This window comes from Ambystoma mexicanum, chromosome 10 (genome assembly GCF_040938575.1).
Source record: "Ambystoma mexicanum isolate Mex_15411 chromosome 10, UKY_AmexF1_1, whole genome shotgun sequence".
Classification (NCBI taxonomy): Eukaryota; Metazoa; Chordata; class Amphibia; order Caudata; family Ambystomatidae; genus Ambystoma; species Ambystoma mexicanum.
Genome location: NC_090932.1, coordinates 1,218,662,039 through 1,218,680,410, shown reverse-complemented (window position 1 = coordinate 1,218,680,410; position 18,372 = coordinate 1,218,662,039).

Sequence of the window (18,372 nt, the reverse complement as noted above, 5' to 3'; positions counted from 1 at the left end):
CGTTTGGATCCAAGGCATACAAGAAGCTTCCACCGAACTGGGGAGGAGTTTGCTTGTTGGTACACATCAATATTCCGTCACTGGTAGCGCAGACGGATATACAGCTGGAGGACTTCCCAAAGATGCACACTAACCTGAGAAAGAAAAGGTCAGTGGGAGTAGGATAAAACGGAAGAGAGAAACGGTCCATGCAAGTGAGCAGAGTGAAACAAGACTATTTCTCATCAGAATCAGAAACATCCCTAGATGATGTACTACCTGAACACAGCTTATTCAGCAGAACAGAAATGTTTTTCGTGTCAGGGGTTACAGCCGTACAGACATATGCAAATGCAAAATGGATGCAGACTACCAGGTGGGAGTTGAGGCTGACAATAAACTCTACAGTGAATTAATTCAATGCTATAAAAGATGCACTGTGAGCAGTAAGGTTGATAGCACTCCAGAATAGATATGTTCCGGACCTTCTCACAGCAATGGAGGGAGGATTTTGTGCAAAAACTGAGAGTTCATGTTACACATTTGTACCTGCCAATGACAGAGAGAATGGCACACTAACAGAAGCAGTGACCCAACTGTCGAAAATGCATTCCAAAATGGAGGATGAAGCAAAGGGGCCCGGAAAAGACCAAAGCTGGATAGCGTACCTCTGGTCATGGATGTCTGCATGGCTGGCAGACGGATTGAAAGTATTACTATGGGCACTAATATTGGTACTAGTGGGACTATGTGTGATAAAGATCTGCATCAATCAATGTTGCAAGACGACAGAGAAATCAATAGAAATGAAGGTGATGATGGATTTGAAAGTATGAGGTGCAAAGGACAAGATAGTGGAAGAAAGAGACGAGCTGAGAACAAGGATAAGGGAATGTCCACTATTCCCACAGGAGACATTGAAGTTGGACAATCCATACGACAACAAGAATTATGGAGGAAGATGGGTATGGTGCAACCCAGAAGGAGAGTGCAAGTACATGATGACCTGGAACTTTGACGATCATGCCAACTCCCACAGGCACCTCAGAGGACTGACCAAATTATGACTACCAAGGATTAAAGTAGTACCATATACTGAAGTGGTCGACAGGGTGACCAGAGGGGGGACTGATGAGAGGGTCCCAGGAATGCCCCTCCTCACCCCATGACAGGACAAAGAGATGAAATGACGATAAATATTATTTTTTCACACAACAATTCTTAATTCACTCAGTTGTTATATCTTTAAAAGCCGCCACAGCTGGCTAATTAAATTGTTGGACATACATATTATAAAATCACAAATACAAACTATTTCATAAATGAAAATGTCTTATATATACAATATCATAAAGTGCAATGTGAAATATGCGCATGCATCACACCACAATCCGACCCTGCGTATGTGTGATGGAATACATTCCGTGCAATACTAACACATAAAGATCCCCAATATTTGAAAATCCTGAAGACAAAACCTTAAGTATAAAACGTCCTCATTGATGTGAAACAAGCATCATCAACAATAGAAAACAACCATAGTCTACTATTCATTGTAAAGTTGAGAAGCACTGGAGCATCTTGATTGTCTTGTATGATCCTGTTGAGTTTTTGTAATAAACCACAGTTCTTACTTGCCATTGGCTGAGTCCTCTGTTTATTCTGGGGAAGGGTGTTGGGTCCTTAAGAGTCGGGCAAATCCCCAGACGACCTCTGTCATACTAGGGCACCACCCCAACACAGCTAGTTCATGCCTGGAATGAGGTCCATGGCATCCATGGAACCCATTATTTAGTGGTCCAGTCGTTCTGTAATTACCTATCTGTTTCACTTGCAGGTATGTCAGTTAGACCCCTTCTCCTTCGTTCTGTTCCCACCAAGTAGATTGCAACAGATGGAAAGGGTGCACAAAAAAGGAGGGGTAGTTTTGTGTTGCAGGTCCTTTCTCTCTAAAGGTCCTTTGGCAAGTAACTGGGAAGCGTCATTAGCATCTTCCTTTGTGAAGAAGTACAGATATTAGGACAGCATGTTTCTAACCCTTCCCTCACAATGTATATTCCCCCTCAATGGAAGTGTGTAATACCTGTAGGATCTGGGCAATGAACTCCTGATGCAGTATCACCCCAAAACTGTGTGAAAGTACTGTGCTCTAGAATCTAAACGCTTCCCCTTTTTTCTTTGACATACTCCAAAATGTAATGTGTTCGTTAAGACATTGATTTTGTTTAATTTGCTTTGCTGAAACCCTACATGTGGACAGCCTCCATCTACAGGAGGAGCACATGTGCAATCTCAAGATCTTAACATCGTTATTCACTCGGGATTGTACATAGCATGCAACTTACTGCCATGTCACCAAACTCTGGCACCATCATGTTGCCCAGATTAGGAATAACCTGCTATCCCATTTCCCAAATAATCACTGGCATCCAGTTCATCAGAGGATAAAAAGGTTATAATTGCGCCATTCAAGCACTTCCTAGGGATATGTGCTAAATACTGTTCAAAACTTTGGTAACTCTTGTACAGTGGTGTAACAAAGGGAAATTTGATAGCTCAGAAATCAAGACAACGCTTTCTCTTCTTCTGAGTACTACTGCCCTTGCCTTTGTGCATGAACTTTTGAAGGATAATCACACCCAGCTTTGTAAGAAATAAACACATGGAACGCCTAACCATCTGTCTCCTGATTCCTTCCCATCCTGGTCCTTGATTCAAAAGGGTGGTCCACTGGCAGTCATCAACCTACCCATCCTTTACCCAGACACCTTAACTCCTTGGTCCACAAGACCAGTCACTGGTCCATTGGCAGAAGTCAATCTTCCCAACCTGTAACTCCACTCTTAGCCCCTTGTTCCAAAGGACCAGTGGCTTGCCCACTGGAGCCATCAACATACTGCTCCTCCTATCTCTTCAACTTGGTTTCATTAATTTCCACTGTGAAGTGGGACATTGGGAATTCAGGTGTTCCTTAAGTCAAAGTGATCTTTCAGTAGGCCTGTCTCATGGGCTTTTGTGTGGGCCTGTTCTTTACACATGATGTCCATACTGTATATTAATTTATATTAATACTGCTCTAAGGATTTTGCATTTCTTCTTCTTTCTCTTGCAGGCTGAGCTGCAACAACATATTCATGACACATGGAGTGAAAGGGCCAGAATGCCAGCTAAGCCCAATCGAAGTAACATTGACATTGATATTGATACAATTAATCAGCGTACTGAGCTGGGTCAGGCTGAGGACATGTGCTGTGTGGCACGACAGAAATCACTGAGCTTTCAGGTCTCTATCTAGTTGCAAGTAAGTGAGTCCGGTTGAGGTACCAGGATATGTTGATTTTTGAATAGAGCATGTATACCTCGGTTGCAAGGAACTTAGAGGCCATGAAAAGTGGGGACCAGCTGCCTTGATGAAAGGAGGAGATGTGAGGATACAGTAGAGAGCAGAGTTTAGTCATAAAATCGAACATTAGAGCAAGCCCCTTTTTAACATCCTGGATTCCTCTGGCATAGCCTACACCAACTATGCCGATGACACCCAAATTTTGCTCCTCCTCACAGGCAATTATATAGACGACTCCAATAGCCTTAACAATACCTACTCCTTGATCCAATCCTGGATGACAACAAACCACCAATGTCTAAAAAAGGACAAAACTGAAATCCTGCTTATCGGACCACCCACAACTCCAAGAAATCTCGATATACAATACAATACCTTCAAGATTGAAAACATCCTTGTCCCTGACTCAGCCACCATAAAAACCCTATGGGTGTACCTTGACACCATCCTTTCTATGTCCCACCAAGTGCGCACCATTGCAATTTCTTCAGCATACACCACTAAAGTTTTAAATGCAGCCAGACCTATCCTCTCCAAAAATAGGCTAGATTACTGAAATGTCCTCTTTGCAGCCACCTCATCCAGAAACATCCAAACACTACAAGTAATACAAAACAATGCCCCCCGAGCTGCACTGAACAATCCCAAAAAAAGAACATATCCCTGCAACCAGAAGAGATGCTCACTGGCTGCCTGTCCGTGAATGCATCATTTTCAAAACCTTGTCCATTACCCACAAATGCCTGTCCAACACAGCCCTGACCTACCTCTCCCAGAAAATTGCAAAGTCCCATTCTCTGAGACCTACTAGAACACCATACACTGACCGCCTTCTCCTACCAAAAATCAAACGAACAAAAGCCAGTGGCTACAGCTTCCCTTACCTTGCAGTCAAACAGTGGAACACCCTCCCCCCTTCGTTGAGAACAAAAAAATCCAACTGGGAATTCCGAAAATATCTGGAAACACACTTGTTTGACTAAGCTGAACTTCTTCAGTACACTGCTCTTTCCTTGCACCATCCAGTGGTCGAAGTGTACGAAAAGAAGTAGTGGACCTATGTTCCCTGCTGCTCTGCCCTGCTCCCCACAAACCCCATTGCTATGCCCCCTCCCACACACAATCCAAAGCCCCAAACAAACACACCTACTATTCATGGGAATGTGCAGTGCAAGCTTCAACTTCTTCCTACACTTTTATTTTAAAAAGAAACCATTGCAGAACGGTTTCTTTTTAAAATAAAAGTATAGGAACGGTGAAACTTAAAATAAAAAGTATAGGAGCACTGCTCCCAACCGCTCCCGCCCACTTCGACCTCTGGCACCATCTCCTTCTGTTGCAGAACTCGGCAGAATGTTATACCTGATGTAAACGAATTGTAAGACATCGTTTGCTATAATGTATGCAAATGATTGGAACTCTATACTTTGTTAACCTTATGTAAATGACTTGTTCCTGCTGCCGCGCCTCGATGCCTGCAGGTTGTTTGTGTGCTTTACCAATTAAATAAACAAATCAAAATGCATTCCTTCTTGACTATGGTTTATATCTCCAACTACAATATCTCTTTCCCAAAGTATTTTCAAGTTTCTTACCACTTCTTGTATTTGATAGCATCCTCAAGAGATCAGAACCTAGTTAGTTCAAATCTCTTTCAAGGTTCCTTTCATCTCTTTTTCTAGTACTGCACAGAATTGTCATGACTGCTTCAGATTTAGGACCTCATTACACGTTTGCCAGTCCGAGAAAAATGATGGAAAAAGTGTTGGTAATTCCATGATTGGCATTTTTACCGGGCCGGCAAACTTCAGGTTTGCCACGTGTGGTTCACTGCAAAAAATACCCCAAAAACAGAAACTTTGAATTTGAAAAATGACAAAATGAAACATTTCGCTTTGTGGTATAAATTGAAAAAGTGGGCAGTTTATGCCCAGAATTCGATTAGTTCTCTGCCGAGCAAATGCCACTTGTTCGCCTACCCCTGGTTATGACAGCAGATAAGCAGATTGTCTGCAGCTTTACCCTAGATACTAATGTTCATAACTCAAAAAACTGTTGTAGCTAGAGACTTCAGTCGCCAAATTGCCAAAGATTAGTTTTGCACAACCAGAAAGATGTAAGCTTTGTGGCTGTACCAGAGCTAGCTCATGAGTACAGAAAAGCTGTGCTTTATAGAGCATAGCGGAAACCTTCGGTAATCGACATCTTGTTTTCCTATAAAACATGTTGCTAAGATTGCTGTGGTTTTAGCTTGATATTTATGTCTACCTTCAAGCAGCAGTTCTGTTTGGCATTTGGCCTAAGCAAGAGCAGGTATAGTTGGTAGTCATTAAACTAACTGTCACTCTTCTACTTTTCCCCCCCCAAGCTCCTCTGAACTTTTCACCTATTTACAACATGCTCCACTATCAAACCATATTTTTCCATGCACTCCATCAGTGGCATGATACATGACATGGTTCTGACATGCTTAAGTGCCACTGTGTGGTTTAGTTCTTTTGGTGAATGCACGCCGTATGTTCACGAATTTGATAGAGTCTGTTTTTTTTAGTGCTGGTCAGATAGCATGGTGTGCTAAGCACTCACCCCTATCTGTGCCCAGCCTTCTGCGGCAGGTTTGAATCCCACCAGGGTCAACTCAGCCTTTTATCCTTCCTCGGTTGATAAATTGAGTACCACTCTATGGCATATTAATGTTTTCTTTTATTTCAGAACTATGACTGTGTAGGGCTATATTAGAAATGTATTATTATTATTATTATTATTATTATTATTATTATTATTATTATTATTATTATTATTATTATTTTCAGCCTTATGGCTACCCTTTTTTGAATTGTTCACCAATGATGTTGGTGATTGACCCATTCAATTCCGAACAGCGGATTCATACTTGATGACAAGGGAACAGTCACAACTAATACTCTGCAAATATGGCTGCAAGTCATGTGCAGCTCCACCATGCTCAACCTCTGGATTTGGGTAGCAGCCCCTGTGAGTACTGTGATGGCGTACTATCTTACACGAGTTTGGGCTAGACCAGAAATCTCACAACCAATGTTGGAACTTGTTTGAGCATTGAACCAACATTGTCATGCTCGTGTGGTATTCAGAAGCTCTCTCAGGGACTTGGGAGGAGAGGGAGATGCATCTTTAGGGAACATGCAGTTTCCTTACTGGGTTAAGCTTAGCATTGGGACGATGAGGTAAGGCTAATTGAAAATATCGATATTTTGTAGGCGGCATCGACAGCACATTGTTATCATGCTTGGCAGTAAGGATTTTATTTGTGTTTAGAAACATGTGCCCCTTTATTTAGGAACACTTAATTGTATTTTTTTTTAAATCACTTTGGGAAGCCAGTTCTTTTGTTAGAGAAAACATGTATTAGAGGAATACAGCTAGGGTTCGTGAATTTGAGGGGAAGCTCCTTTATTGTGTCTTTGTTTAGTTAGTGAACACTTACTTTTTTTTCTTTTTTTTCCCCTTGTGTGGCTTTTATATATTTTAGCAAATCTTAACGTTGTCCTTTTTTAGTTGTTACTGAGGAGTCGTGCTCTTATTTATGTTGCTTTTTTGTGTGTATTTATTGTTGTAGGTTTTGGTTGTACACATATGATGGGTGGAGGGGACAGTGCAGAGCATACACTGATTTTGAAGCATCTGTATGGGGAACTGTTGTCCCCACTCAAATCTGGAGACGATGATGAACAGTTATTGAACATATTTCATCGGGTGTACCACACAATCTGCCTCCTCCTCCAAATGGGTGTTTTCCCCGAGTCTTGGTGCAACAATGGCATTGAAGTAATTGTCCACTGTCACAGAGTCTAAGGCAAGCTTGCAGGGATCTAGACATTCTTTCAGCATTTACTCTACGTCATCCCAGATGTCTGCGTGTGCCTGGCTACTGTATTGGTATGGGCACCTGACATCAAAGCCTTGAATGTAGAACATGTGACTTTTGTTGGCTGCTGGTGTGATTATGCTGCTTGCTTGCTAATAGAGGGGAAGTACATTATTCCAGCCCTGTAATCACTGGTTTGCAAAGCCATGAATGTCCATGGGGAAGTTGAGTTTCCTACTCTCCAACCTATGCCATGCCTTTCTCACAGCAATACATAATGCATTGTACAAATCAGGAGCAGCTGTGCACAGGGGAGTTGCTAGGTCTGGAAAAGACACGGGGCTAAGCTGATGTCGGAACTGTTGGGATTGGGGGCTAGCTAGTCTTTTGGTTGTAGCTCCTGAGATTCTATCTGGGGCTACAACCAAAAGATCAGGGGCTATAGCCCTGTAGGGTATTTTGTGGAGATTTGGGGCCTGACGGTATTTTCTTACCGCCGAAAAATAACTTAACAACAATCACTCCTTGTATTCAGATTGGGCCATGTACAGCAATAATACAGTGGACATGCATTATTTCAGCACCCAGACATGCATATTTGGTATGCGTGGTTGGTATGCGTGGTTGGTGGTATTTTGGTGAGCATAATTCCCTTGTTTTATTTGTGGCCCCAATGTCCAGAATCCCTTATCTCTGCTTAGATTTTTCGTGTAATCACTAGAGAGACCTCAGGCCTACATTTCAGGAATACCACATTTTCAGTGTTAGTGTTAGTGTGCCACCATGGGCGATCTCACTGACTTATTTACGACAGAGAGCTATATGTGGTAATTTTTTGGTAATTTCCACTACCTTATATACGGTAGGGAACTATGTCCAGAGAGTCTCTCTTCCCGTTGGCTCATGTACCTCCAACGAGCTTTGCTACAAACAGTCACTCACAACTGTCCATACTGAATATGATCATGCACACATCTGTCTTAAAATGACAATTGCACTGTTTAAAAATCTCCCCACATCATCAGCACTGTATTGGTAAATATAAAACACACCACCCGTCTGCTTTCAAATATTTTTCTGTATTATAAAAGTTGCATTTAAACACGATCTCAATCTTTACAGAAATAAATAAAATAGCACCGTAACAGCATTATCTGTGATACACTGAGAAGAGAGTGGCAGAGAAAAGAACTCGATTTGCAACATTAACATGTGATTAAATCACAGGAATCTCCTTTCCTACACTGACTGAATATTCTCGTACACACTCAGCCCCCACACTTATGTAATTACCTTATCTGTTCAGCCCGAGTTTTCTTCAGCTGTTCTCTTTCTGAATGTGGCTCCCTTGAAGATTAACCCCAGTGAAAACAAGCGCCTTTCGTTCTCAAACCGGGGTTATTATCTGGAATTCTCAGCTTTTGCAGATAGGAATGCTTCAGCCAGGAAACAGGTCCTTCTCCCAGCTCTGCCAAATCTCGACTGTCCTCCCCCTCTCTTCAAACTCCCCAGCAAAACCCTAATCACTGCCTCTAGCATGATACTTGCTATGACGCTGCTCCAATCAGAATCAATCATGCCATCTCCTCCCTCTCTACACAATGGCTCATTTTTATAGTAATACTTTGTAACCAACTGATTTCCTGTTCTTTCGAGCCCTTTTGCTTCCTGTAGTTATGTGGACAGAGCAGCAGAGAAAACGAAAAAAAAAATGAATGTGCGTTTAAAAGTTCACTTTCAGAATAGGCCTAATTCTGCAGTGGAGACACATTTGTATTAGTGGGTTATGTTAAATGAATTTTTATTAGTCAGGTTGTTTATTAATAATGTTAGTTATTAATTTTCAAATGTGTCTCTTGCACCATAGGCATTTCAGGTGAAAAATAGTGTGCATTTTTGAATGTGCACGTGTGCTTTTAACTGTAAAAATAGATTTGCATCTTATATGTTAAAATCGTTTTTTGACTGAATAGCCTGTCTTTCCATGTTAATCTGGTAACACATATAGCAATGCACCGCACCCATGTGGTTGTGCTGCATAAAAAAATTGCTACCTGTGCAGTAGTGCTGTACTCTGTGCTGTAACACGCCAAATATCCTTACATACCCTCCTTTTGTTTTTAGAACTTGGCTACAATCCAAGCCAATTCCTAAAAACAGCTTGTTCTTTCCTTTTTCTTTTAAAATGCATGTGTATTGGGATATCTTTCTCTTCCTGACGTAGCTAGTAAAATCAGTAACATTTTCATTTTTACTGATAGCACAATCAACCATCCACCCATGATTAGCACCAGGACAGCCAAACCCACTATTGAGCGGTCCCCCCAGGTTCCCCAATTAAATCTTTCCACTTCTATTATCCCCAGATTACTAATTGTAATATTGTTTTTTCTCAAATTCATTTTTATGACATGTCTTTCTTTGTGATTCAATAAATATTCCACATCCGGGTCTATTGGAAAAGTATCCCTTTGAAAAAAATCGATATTTTCCACTTGGCTTTCCCAAACATAATTTGTTACATGAAACAATGTTAACCCCCCAATTGACACAATTGTATCCTTTGGAACCTGTAAATAAAAAACATTATATTTCACCTGTTTAACCACGTATGTTCCATGGTTTAAATGTACTACCGTCATGTTCTGTAAACAGGTGCTGATCAACCATTTACCTCTGACCATCTTAGCCTGTGCCATTTCTTCACTCCCCATATTGCTAATAATCACTTCACATCCCTCTGATATACTTGGGTCAGATTTCAAACCACAAATAGCATCTGTGGCATCAGGAACAAACGGTTTACCTGGACACATATAATTTTGTTCTTTAAATTTTACACATGTTTCCAGGCTTGGTATTAAATAAACTTCAGGTTCCCATGACTGAAATGCCACCACTTCTGGAGTCTTAATCTTAATAAATTTGTCCTCTTGCCAAAATCCCACGTTGTGTACCCACTTCGTTTGATAAATAAGTTCAGGGGCTACATATGGGATGCATAGCAAAAATCCGATCTCTATTCTTTCCAAGTCCACATATAACGGCATTGCATTACCCATTTCGAATGCAATTTTTACCTGTATTATATCAATTTCCCTCCTGGTCAATCTTTCTATCATTTGACGAATAATATCCTGCGAAACAAAATACAAGGGGATATGTCCTTGAATCAATTGTGAAACTGCAGTTTGAACTTCTCTCATATAATTCGTTAATAGTCTATCAACAGGACTCATTATGTTCAATATCTCATTTAAAGTTCTGTCATGCTTAAGTATTATTTTAGTTGCCCGTTACATTACATCCGCTTGTTCATTTAGAATGATTGCAGTTTCATTTATGAATCTTACTTGTTCATCCAGTCCCCCTCTAATTCCATCTAATGTTTTTTGTATTATTTCTAGGTCAATACTCAGTTGTTGCGCTTTAGTACTCAGTGTTCCTACCGAAATAGAATTGGCTGTTGATATTGTGGTACCTATTATGGCTCCAACTATAGACATTACCATTGATATCGCGAGCATCACCGCACCTCTCTTTCCTCTCTTCTTCTTAATGTCTGCTGAATTCACAAATGTTTTTTCCAATTGCATTAATATATCTCTTATTGACTGCTTAGTGTCCTCTTTTCTTATTTCCAGCCACTCTTTAGTCTGTTCAATCTTAATTCCGGTATTGTTCAAGTGTTTTTCAATCAAAATCTCAGGATTCAATGGTATGTATATATTTTGGAAAATCATCCTTCTATCACTCATGATGAATCCTGGTGCCTCTTCCACCGCGATACCAGATGCTGGTCCAGGTTCAATGACAACCTGTGCTTCTGAATTCTTGAAGATCCCTCCAAATATCATCATCATTAACCATATCATCGGTATCATCTTCAATGCTGATCGCTTTGCAGCCTTGGTCTTCACCCCTCTTTGGGGCTTTCCCGGAATCCGTCCACGTGGGCTCCAGGACTCCATCGTCTCCCGTGGGCTCTGATCCCGGAACCTCCGACCAAATAATGTTAATTTTCTAAATCAAATAGAAAATAAACAAATTAAGTACATAGCACAATACTAATTTCACCCTTTTGCCAAAAATAAAACATGCTTGGTAAAAATATTTCGTTTTTTTTTTGTTTCTGAAATTAAACACAAGTTAAAAGAAAACAAGCACATAAAACAGCATTCAATATTTAATACATTTTCTCTCTGCACACCAACCATGAGCTTCCATTATATATTTTTATTTATTTATTTATTTATTTTATATTATATATTTTTACACATATTACAGTGTTTATGTGCCATTATAACAATCAACTTTTTAACTTCTTTGTCACTGCCTCCTGATTGCACCCATTTATTGTCTCTTTTTGTGTTCAAGTGACTTTATCTGTTTCTACATGCTCAAGCTGCCTGATCTCATGTCTGGGATGGCATGGTTTGATTTGATTTACATGGACAAACTGCTCTATTGCCGTTTCACCTTCATTTTTCAAAACTTTATAAACTACAGGAGAGACCTTATCTATAATTCGAAATGGCCCCTGCCAGGCTGCTAGAAATTTTGAATTTTTCTGTTTACTTTTTCCAAAATGAAACTTGTACACCTGATCCCCTACACTGTATTCCTTTACTGATGTATTTTTGTCATAATAAGACTTTGCACTGTCAGCAGCTCTTTCCAGATTTCTCTGCACAAAAGCAAATGCATGTTGCAAATGCCTCCTCAGTTCATCAATATATTCATGAACTGTGGATGCACTCACAAGTGTCTGCTCATGTGTTCTGTATAGTAGGTGTTGTGGTAACACCATTTTCCTACCTGTCAAGACCTCATGGGGGCTAACACCTGTTGCCTTGGCAGGAGTTGATCTGATTGCCATCAAAACCAACGGTACACGTAAATCCCAGCTGGAACCTGCTTCTGCCACAAATTTCTTTAAAATATCCACAACAGACCTATTGCTTCTTTCAACTGTACCTGAAGACGCCGCCCGATATGCGATATGTAGTTTCCTTTTCACACCTAGTATTTGCCATACGTTACTCATTAGAGTACTTGTGAAATGACTTCCTCTGTCTGACTCAATTCTTTGTGGCAACCCAAACCTTGAGAACACATGGTTGACCAGCAATGTGGCTGCTGTTTTTCACACTACAATCTGGTGCAGGAATGCATTCAATCCACTTCGACATCAAACATACCACAATCAAAATATAACGGTGTCCCCTGCTCGACCTTTTTAAAGGACCTACATAGTCTATTTGCAAATCTGACCATGGGAGAGTTAGGCCTCTTTTCATCAATGGTGCTCTATGCATTGGTGAAGCAGGTTTAAATTGGGCGCATACTAGACATCCTCTAGTATATAATTCCACATCTTGGGACATATGTGGCCAGTAAGCATAATCTTTTAGTATTTCTAATGTTTTTTGTGAACCTCTATGGCCTGCAGTTATGGCATCATGTGCATGGTGTAGCATTAGTCCTCTGAATGAAAGGGGTACTACCCACTGTATTTGTCCTGTTATGGACTCTCTAATCATGAGTCCATCCTGTAATCTAATTCGTGTTTTGTTCTTTAATAACACCCTCAACTCCTCTTTTCCCATACAATCATTTTCTGTCAAAGAATTTTGTTCGGGATCTATCAAATGATTATCATTCATCAATTTGTCATTTTTTAATTCTGTGCATTTGTGATCATTTAGTGTGATACCAGCCCTTTCAGCCTCTTCAAAAATATGTGGCTCAAAGAATTCTTCAGGTGATTGACTTGTACCCTCCTTGTGAGTATTTCCTTTTTCTGTCTGTCTTTGGTCATTGTTTTGCTTGCCCAGGGAAGGAGCTATAGCATCCCCACTTACTCCCTGTCCACTGGTATTCCCCATGCATGAGTCATTTTTCTTAAGTCTGTCCCTTTTTTCTTTTGGAATTCCTAATGTTTCTTTTTCATTTGTACACATCTTTACTGTTTTATTTAGCTCTAGATTAAACCGTACCTCTTTTTTAGAATTATTTGCACTTTCTGTCACAAGTTCATTTGCTGGCACTTTCACATTTAATCCATTAGGCATCTCAGAGTCGTTATGCAAAATCGTATCAGAGCAATCTGTCATTTTGGCACTGCAGTTATCATGAGTACTTAGTCACTTTTCGGAAGCCCCCCGGTCATTGCTATGGCCATCAGCCCCCTCTTTGGAAGGTTGTTTTTGCGCTGTACAGAGCTTTCCTATTTGCTCAGCTAACATTTTCACTTGGGCCTCAAGGCACTGGAACCTTTCCATCTCTCTAGGATCCTCTTTCTGTGGTCTAGGTCGATATTGGTTGTTTTCCCCCTGATTGGATCTATTCTGATACCTCTCAGGTGAATGATGTCGGTTGGGATGGTTTCTGAACTCTTGATTCATTTGTGGAGGGGAGCGGGTTGCACCCATCCTTTGATTATAATCCCCTGGTGGGGAATCATTGTACTGACGTGGATTGTAGTTCACGTTTTGCCTCATGTCCTGTCTCTCAGATTGTGGGTACTGGCCCCTAGGTTGATTTCCATTATCAGTAAATCGATCCACATATCGGGGCCTATCCTGATTACCATATATCATGGTGTTGGGATCAAATCTGCTCTGTGTCCCCAATGACTGGTAGGGACCATCATTTCTTTGATCTTGATTTTGTCTCTGGTTATTGTTCATACCTGCCATATCAGGCCGATATCCTACCCGGGGTCTGTCCCCTAAATACCTAGGGCTGATGTAGCTCTCTCTATTACTAGGATAATGTGATTGGAACATTGGTCCAGGAAATGGCAATCTTTGTTGATTACCCCTTTGTTCAGGTGTCACATTATTTTTACCTTGGCTTTGAGCAGATTCAAGGGACATTTTGGCTGACCTGATTTCCATTACTGTGGCTGAGGGTTCTTTAGATTTAGGTCTAGTATCTTTCATTTTATCACTTTCTCTACCCTGACAATAGAGTACCTCATATAGTTTTGTGCTTTGATGTACAATCCATTCAAGGGACTTGTCACGGTCAAATTCACGGACCAATTGGGATATGATGTCTTTCTGTAGCCCATAGAAGTATGCAGTTTTAAACTCATTGGAATTTGAGTCAAAAGATACATCAAAGCGAGAAAATGCTCTTTTTAAGTCTTGTAAAAATTGGCGAGGGGATGTATTAGGTCCAGCAGTAATTGTGTAAGCGACTTTCTTTGCCTCTTGCAATGACTGAAAAGGAGAAAAATGACGCCTAATTTCTTTTTAAAACTCCAACCATGTCATATTCTGCTGTTCATTTAATCCCCTTATGATGGTGGCCGTCGGGGCATCTAAAGTTAAATGAAAATATTGTCTGTACTGTTCCTTAGGTATCTGGAGTGCTTTAAAAATGTCATGCACCGCTTCTAAGTGATCCTCAATGCAGCATTCACCTCCCTTTTTAAATGGTTTGATCAGGGCTTTAATGGATTTCATTATTTTTATGGGGCTACTTGTTGCAATGCATGGAATTGCACTATTTTGTGATTCAATCCTGTTTTCAGGTGTATGAGATTGGTGGCTGCCCCCAATGGGAGTATCAAATCCCCCAAGGGCGCTGCAACCAAGTTCAGTCAGTCACCGGCCCAGTCACTGGAGCACTAGCTCTTTGGGCAGAGCTAGAATTCACCTCCACTCCATTGAATGTGGTACCTTGCCGCCTCTCCTGGGACCTGGGAATGCACATTTGCTGTTCTAAGTCCTTACACTTTTTAAGGAGTCTGTTGGCTTCATCTTGCAAATAGTTGTTTTCACCATTCATCCTATTAATCACCTCCTGCATGTCGCACATTTGCATTTGCCATTCATTGAACTCTTTATTTCTCTTGTCTCTTTCTTGAATCATTTTAATCATTTCTTGTTCTGCGTTCTGGAGATCACATTCTTTTTCACAATGTTCTTTTTGTAAAATCTGCATCTCTGAAACAACCTCATCTTTATCCTGTCTAATGTGATCCACTAAGGCTTTTAAGTGTGCCAATTCTTGCTCACTATCTTCAAATTGTTTCTTGCTTTTGGATAACTGAGTATCAAAGTCTCTGCATTTTAATTGCATGTCTTTTTGGCATACATCCAATTCTGCTCTCAACATTTCCTAATTTTTACTTGCCCCATCTAATTCAGTCTTTAACCTGTTAATTAGCTGAGTATCATTCTCTTGCATTCGCAGGGACTTGTTTAAAATAAACCATATTTTGCCGCATAGCCGTATTAAACAGTCTTTCTCTGCACTTTTATCGGCTGCATTCAATAATGTTGTAAGGCAGACCTGAATTATGCTGCCTTCTGCAAAAATATTGTCTAGTTTTTCTTTCTGCACCTCACCCTGAATGCGGTTACTCCATTCTAACGTGCTATTCGACGACCAATTCCCATGTGCAAACAACTTTGCCTCTAAATATTGCACTAGATCTGAGAATGTGGTTTCCCTTTGTGACATTCTGAAATTCGTTTTTAGTGGCACACTGCTATTATAAAATGGGTTCCCTTTAATGTGCAAATGGCAGTGTGAGACACGCTTGCCACGCCCAGTAGGTACTCTATGATCACTTTCCCGGCCTGCAACGCACCATAAATATGTAGGGTATTTTGTGGAGATTTGGGGCCTGACGGTATTTTCTTACCGCCGAAAAATAACTTAGCAACAATCACTCCTTGTATTCAGATTGGGCCATGTACAGCAATAATACAGTGGACATGCATTATTTCAGCACCCAGACATGCATATTTGCTATGCGTGGTTGGTATGCGTGGTTGGTGGTATTTTGGTGAGCATAATTCCCTTGTTTTATTTGTGGCCCCAATGTCCAGAATCCCTTATCTTTGCTTAGATTTTTCGTGTAATCACTAGAGAGACCTCAGGCCTACATTTCAAGAATACCACATTTTCAGTGTTAGTGTTAGTGTGCCACCATGGGTGATCTCACTGACTTATTTACGACAGAGAGCTATATGTGGTAATTTTGTGGTAATTTCCACTACCTTATATACGGTAGGGAACTATGTCCAGAGAGTCTCTCTTCCCGTTGGCTCATGTACCTCCAACGAGCTATGCTACAAACAGTCACTCACAACTGTCCATACTGAATATGATCATGCACACATCTGTCTTAGAATGACAATTGCACTGTTTAAAAATCTCCCCACATCATCAGCACTGTATTGGTAAATATAAAACACACCACCCGTCTGCTTTCAAATATTTTTCTGTATTATAAAAGTTGCATTTAAACACGATCTCACTCTTTACAGAAATAAATAAAATAGCACCGTAACAGCATTATCTGTGATACACTGAGAAGAGAGTGGCGGAGAAAAGAACTCGATTTGCAACATTAACATGTGATTAAATCACAGGAATCTCCTTTCCTACACTGACTGAATATTCTCGTACACACTCAGCCCCCACACTTATGTAATTACCTTATCTGTTCAGCCCGAGTTTTCTTCAGCTGTTCTCTTTCTGAATGTGGCTCCCTTGAAGATTAACCCCAGTGAAAACGAGCGCCTTTCGTTCTCAAACCGGGGTTATTATCTGGAATTCTCAGCTTTTGCAGATAGGAATGCTTCAGCCAGGAAACAGGTCCTTCTCCCAGCTCTGCCAAATCTCGACTGTCCTCCCCCTCTCTTCAAACTCCCCAGCAAAACCCTAATCACTGCCTCTAGCATGATACTTGCTATGACGCTGCTCCATTCAGAATCAATCATGCCATCTCCTCCCTCTCTACACAATGGCTCATTTTTATAGTAATACTTTGTAACCAACTGATTTCCTGTTCTTTCGAGCCCTTTTGCTTCCTGTAGTTATGTGGACAGAGCAGCAGAGAAAACGAAGAAAAAAAATGAATGTGCGTTTAAAAGTTCACTTTCAGAATAGGCCTAATTCTGCAGTGGAGACACATTTTTATTAGTGGGTTATGTTAAATGAATTTTTATTAGTCAGGTTGTTTATTAATAATGTTAGTTATTAATTTTCAAATGTGTCTCTTGCACCATAGGCATTTCAGGTGAAAAATAGTGTGCATTTTTGAATGTGCATGTGTGCTTTTAACTGTAAAAATAGATTTGCATCTTATATGTTAAAATCGGTTTTGACTGAATAGCCTGTCTTTCCATGTTAATCTGGTAACACATATAGCAATGCACCGCACCCATGTGGTTGTGCTGCATAAAAAAATTGCTACCTGTGCAGTAGTGCTGTACTCTGTGCTGTAACACGCCAAATATCCTTACAGCTTCCTAACCCCCTCCCCCCCAGCAACGCCCCTGGCTGTGCATAAAGCATTATTCCATATGGGGATGTTTCAGTGGGCAGCAGCACTGCCATCATCTCCCTACAACCTATGTTTTCAACAAATACATATTTCAGATAGTCTAATGTCAGTATTATTGCCAGTCAGGCACTCAACATCCATAGTCACGGCTAGTCCTGCTAATATTTCTGGCTCTGTTGAAATAACTCACTCGGATTGAGCTGGCGCATAGTCATTGTGCCCCTGAAGTTGCAATGTTTTGGGGTACTGCTGGAAGGGTTTATTGTTTGCATTTGGCTAGCACACCTCCGGGTTCTATAGAGACTGCGTTTGGCAGTGCCGGCATGCTACTGATTGTTCACTGATCCTGTTCTGCTGGTCCAGTGCCTGTGTATAATATTGTATTATGTGGCAAAGCATCACTGAGGTGCACAGACTTGATCATTGGCTTCACAAGGGACAGAGTTTTGGCACATTGTGCTGGTGGTAAGATGCAGTTCTTCACACTGCGCAAATACATTTAAAGCAGATGATGTGTGCAGTGGGCTCGCAGTAGGCCGTATTGGCTGCTAAGCAGGAACAGGTTTAGACGGCAGGCATCACTTTGCAAGGCACACAGGTGTCACGTGTGTTAATTGTTTCTGTGATTATGCAGTTGGAGGTGCTCTTGCTTGAGAGTGTGCCGTACAGTCACTTGAGGGTGTGTGAAATGGCAATTAAAGAGTGTATTGTGTGATTTTTTTGCACTCAAACCCATGAATGGATTAAAATAATAGGTGTCCTTGCAGTTTTCATGTTTCTCAACCTCTCCTTCCCTATTGGTCAATGCAGGTGCTGATTTAAGACTCCGAATCAGGGTTTTCAAAGTCTTATCTTTGTAGGGTGAGTAATCAGCTTCTTGTTCCTCCTCAT